The sequence below is a fragment of the Tarenaya hassleriana genome, unplaced genomic scaffold (assembly GCF_000463585.1).
Source record: "Tarenaya hassleriana unplaced genomic scaffold, ASM46358v1 Cleome17, whole genome shotgun sequence".
Lineage (NCBI taxonomy): Eukaryota > Viridiplantae > Streptophyta > Magnoliopsida > Brassicales > Cleomaceae > Tarenaya > Tarenaya hassleriana.
The window spans coordinates 2286648-2292524 of record NW_010965122.1 but is presented as its reverse complement, the minus strand read 5'-3'; positions in this window follow the sequence as shown (position 1 = coordinate 2292524).

The following is a 5877-nucleotide window of genomic DNA, read 5'->3' as shown; positions in this document are numbered from 1 at the left end:
ATCGCAACCGCTCCGTTTGCGGGTGGCGGCGGTGCAAACCGTCTCCCAATCAGTGAGTACTAATCGTTCATAGTCGCTATCAAACGCTCTGAAAACGTCGCCACCCGTAACCGCAACCACTGCGGTACAACCAATCGAACTCTCAATAGATTACAACAGAATCAAGAACAAAAAGGTGTTACCTTTGATTATAAAAGAACTCAGATACTTGAATGGCAGAGGGAGTAGGATCAAACAGATACATACAGAAAAATAGAGTCTTCAAGAAGCTGAGAGTTCCTCCAAGAAGCCATTGAAGACTTGTACAAGTTGGGAAAAAGAGGAATCAGAATTGTCATGTTCAGATTCTAGAATTGAGAAGAATCCTAGTATTTTGTGAGAATCGGTGTTGATTTTCAGTTGTAAATTTGTGTGAGAACTTGTAAAAGGAAATCCAAATCTAGTGAATTGATCTAGGAATAAAGCCCTACTGAGACGTAGGATTCGCATCGAATCTGAACTCGTATATCGTTGTACAAGTGTGTGTGCGTTGTCGTTTCTACGTGCTCCATTAAACGTAAATCAATCATATTCAAATCTAAATCAGGCCTAATCTAACTCAAACACGGAACCTAGAAATACTAACCAAGACTAAAACAAAATCACATATTAGGGTTAGGGATACTTATCTTGTTCGGAATCTGCTGCGTTTCTATTGTCCTTCGACATCGGAGCACTGACGCTGAAGATCGTAGTGAGTCGACGGCTTTCGCTGTCGGTAGTGTTCGTTTCGGCCGTAACCGAAGACGAAACCTAATCTCGTGTCATCATCGAATGAACCTGGAGTTGTCATGATCATTTTGCTGGTTGGAGCAAAGATATGAGATTTAGAGTTTTGAATCGCACGAGACAGAACTGTTAGAAATCTTCAAATCGAAACCATTGAATAATAACATAAAACATCAAACTTTAATTTTTTATTTTTGTTTTCATATCTTGCAAAAAAAAAACGTAAGAGAGAGAAGGAGTTTCTCCATTAAAATTCACGCTTTATTAGTTAACCCTTAATATCCTTTTATACAAAAATAAACAACGAACTAAATCCTAAAATTATGGCACGTATCTCATCCATTATCACCAGGGCCGTCTATTAGCAAGTGCAAAAGGTGCGTCGGAACAGGACCCCATAAATTTGGGGGCCCCATTTTTAAAGCTATTTATTAATATTAATTATATATTATTGTAATAATAAATATAAATTTGAAGAATATCATTTTAATTTAACATTGATTGATCGAAGAAAGAAATGAGGCTACTCTCCGAAAATGCCTATGGAAGGTGGGGGACATCAAATGGATTCCATTTTAAAAATCATTACTCCAATCAATTTTTTGATATAATTATTATACATTATATTATTGTACAAATAAATATGATATTATATAAATTACTTATAATGTAAAATTTTTATTAATTCAAATTTAATATTAAATTGATTTTATAATTGTTGAAATATATCAATAATAATTAAAAAATTATTTAAAAATTGAAAATGAATTGTATTTATTTTAAAAAACCTAAATTTATGGATTTAAAAAAAATATTATTCTTATCATTAATAAAGAAAAACGTTACAAAATTTGTTGATTATATTTAAATAATTTTTATTACAAAACTTAATGGTTTTTAAAATCATTATTAATTTTATTAATAATTTTTTATTATATTAATTTATCTATTTTTATTAAATATTTTTAATAATATTATTTTTATTATATAAATTTATAGTTTTTATCGATATAATTTTGTATAATGTACAGGACCTCCAAAAAAGTTGAGACGGCCCTGTATGGTATTCCCCTTAGCCGGCCAGCTTTACGAGGCTGCTTTACCTGCTCCATGTGGTTTGTCGGGTATTGCCCGGGGCGGGGGGAGGAATCAGAATTGTCATGTTCAGATTCTAGAATTGAGAAGAATCCTAGTATTTTGTGAGAATCGGTGTTGATTTTCAGTTGTAAATTTGTGTGAGAACTTGTAAAAGGAAATCCAAATCTAGTGAATTGATCTAGGAATAAAGCCCTACTGAGACGTAGGATTCGCATCGAATCTGAACTCGTATATCGTTGTACAAGTGTGTGTGCGTTGTCGTTTCTACGTGCTCCATTAAACGTAAATCAATCATATTCAAATCTAAATCAGGCCTAATCTAACTCAAACACGGAACCTAGAAATACTAACCAAGACTAAAACAAAATCACATATTAGGGTTAGGGATACTTATCTTGTTCGGAATCTGCTGCGTTTCTATTGTCCTTCGACATCGGAGCACTGACGCTGAAGATCGTAGTGAGTCGACGGCTTTCGCTGTCGGTAGTGTTCGTTTCGGCCGTAACCGAAGACGAAACCTAATCTCGTGTCATCATCGAATGAACCTGGAGTTGTCATGATCATTTTGCTGGTTGGAGCAAAGATATGAGATTTAGAGTTTTGAATCGCACGAGACAGAACTGTTAGAAATCTTCAAATCGAAACCATTGAATAATAACATAAAACATCAAACTTTAATTTTTTATTTTTGTTTTCATATCTTGCAAAAAAAAAACGTAAGAGAGAGAAGGAGTTTCTCCATTAAAATTCACGCTTTATTAGTTAACCCTTAATATCCTTTTATACAAAAATAAACAACGAACTAAATCCTAAAATTATGGCACGTATCTCATCCATTATCACCAGGGCCGTCTATTAGCAAGTGCAAAAGGTGCGTCGGAACAGGACCCCATAAATTTGGGGGCCCCATTTTTAAAGCTATTTATTAATATTAATTATATATTATTGTAATAATAAATATAAATTTGAAGAATATCATTTTAATTTAACATTGATTGATCGAAGAAAGAAATGAGGCTACTCTCAAACCATCATACTCCAGTGAGGCTACTCTCCGAAAATGCCTATGGAAGGTGGGGGACATCAAATGGATTCCATTTTAAAAATCATTACTCCAATCAATTTTTTGATATAATTATTATACATTATATTATTGTACAAATAAATATGATATTATATAAATTACTTATAATGTAAAATTTTTATTAATTCAAATTTAATATTAAATTGATTTTATAATTGTTGAAATATATCAATAATAATTAAAAAATTATTTAAAAATTGAAAATGAATTGTATTTATTTTAAAAAACCTAAATTTATGGATTTAAAAAAAATATTATTCTTATCATTAATAAAGAAAAACGTTACAAAATTTGTTGATTATATTTAAATAATTTTTATTACAAAACTTAATGGTTTTTAAAATCATTATTAATTTTATTAATAATTTTTTATTATATTAATTTATCTATTTTTATTAAATATTTTTAATAATATTATTTTTATTATATAAATTTATAGTTTTTATGGATATAATTTTGTATAATGTACAGGACCTCCAAAAAATTTGAGACGACCCTGATTATCACCCATTACTAAATCTCAAACACAATAATAGGTCCAACATTGACCAAATATAATAATCAAATAAAAATAAAAATATTAAAATAAAATTAATACAATATTATTCTAACAAGAACAAAGTGCAAGATTTTCGAGGGTGTTTCTCGGACAGAAGACAAAAGAGAATTAGATCACAACATATTCAAAACGTGTTGAGCTTGTGCGGGCTTACTGTTTGGTTGTTGGGCCAAGGCAAGGGAGTTGGGCTTGGGAAAACAAGGCCTGATCCACAACAATATGTATGTATATATATATATATATTACTAAGATAAAATAAGAATATTAAAAAATATTATACTTTGGATTCTATGTTAGCAGTTATAATAATAAAAACAACTAACTGTTGGAGATGAAGATTCGGTCTAGTTAAAAAAAATGCTGCATACTGTCCAAATGACATAAAAAAATATACACATTTAGAATATTCGTGTATATTTTATTTAGAAAAAAGGTTATAAATAATAGAAGGCAAAATTCTAACAGAAAAAACGAACATAACCTGTCGGTCGGGTGTCTTTGAACCGATTGTACCTGGCCCTCCCTTAATCGACAAGCAAGACAAATATCAAAAATAAAAATATAATAAATAAGGTTTCAAATGGTCCACAATCATATTAGTTTCACAATGTGTTTATTTTTATTTTTATTTTCAGATAATGTGTTTATTATTAAAATACAACCTCGGTTTAGATAGATTATTTAATTAGTTCACTAGTTATCATTCTGGTCGTTTAAATACATGTTATATGTTTAGAAATACAATATATGCTTACTATGTAAAACTTCAAATTGTATAGTTCGATATAAATGTACCATGAACTTATAGACAGACTTAATATTGAAAACAATGGCGGCAATCATGGGCGGACCCAATTAATCATTAGCAATGTGGGGTCCTATATCCCCATTCTTTTTTATTTTAAAAAATATTTTTAAAATTTTAAATAAAAAATACTAAATACCCCCCATAATCAATTTAAATTTACTCCTAAAAAATATAATGAATTTACTATTGTCCCCATTTATAATTTTTTTCTAGAGCGGCAATGGAGAATTTAAACTCATGATGTATATAACAAAGAGGAGGTCATGGTATTTAAATGAAGAGTGTGTTGCGTAAAGGCTAATACAAATAATTGTACGTGAGGCATTGGTGCATGGAGAGAAGGGACACGACCTTTGCAATGGTCCCTTTTGGTCCAACCCCGAGGGTTTTGTTAAAGGACCTTAGGCCATTGAACAAGCATGCATGCATGCGCGAGGGAAACTTTACACATATCAGTGGGCGAAATTGATAGCAAAAATATTTATGTGTTCCTTCAAACTCTTGTCTCTAATGATTAAATTGTGGTGCTAATAGGAAACATACATGCCCCCATTAATATTTATGTGCTCATCCAAATCCTTATCTCTAATGATTAAATTGTGGTGCTAATAGGAAGTATGCATGCCATCGTTAATTCGTATTTATTTGACACATTTTACAAAATTGGGGTATATGAGATTTTTCTTTTTTCTTTTTTAAAATCAAGACAAAAATGTGGAGAGATGAATATCTAGTTCATATAACTGTTATGGCTAAAGCTCGATTCGTAAACATTGAGATGTCAAATTCAAGTTTTGATAATAGAATCCAATTTGGATAGTTCAACCGGTGAAATGAAGATGCAAATCGTGTGTTCTGTTCCGAATTCAAACTTTAAATTGGGGAGGGAAACGCAAATTCTAATCACATGATTTACTCTCAACCCGTGATTAATCTATACTTCGGTACAGGACACCCAATTACCAAAAAAAGTTATGATAATAGAAATAAGTGACTCACATCCTAAACCATATAATAATCGTGTGGTTCTAGCCAAATTAGATATATCATATTATTTCTGATGTATGTATGAATAACTATATATATAATTTTGAATGAATTATTACAAATATATTATATTAATATTAAACGTACGGCACCTGGTATCATTTCATGGGTTGCTTGACTCAATAGCTTAGGGTTAGCAAATCAATACGTACTTTTGTTTTACGTACGGTTATAGTATTATTATACTTGAGTATAAATTATATTATATCCATTATTGCCCCTATCTCAAGCAATATCACATAATCGATCTCTTCACAAAATCATGTGGGTTGAGAGTGTCTTCGATGGTTTCTTATACGTGATGCTAATTCAATTACTTCATAGTTACTTTTAATTAAAATTGGTGTTCATTTTTTTTTTCATTTAAGGTCAATGATTAATTTCTAAGCCATGGAAAATATAGAAGATATAACTCGATATTATGAAAAATATTAGATATAGTCGTGTTTGTGTATAAGAAGAAACAGGTTAAGACTCTAAAATAATAGAAAATTAGAGACCACAATCCCCCCC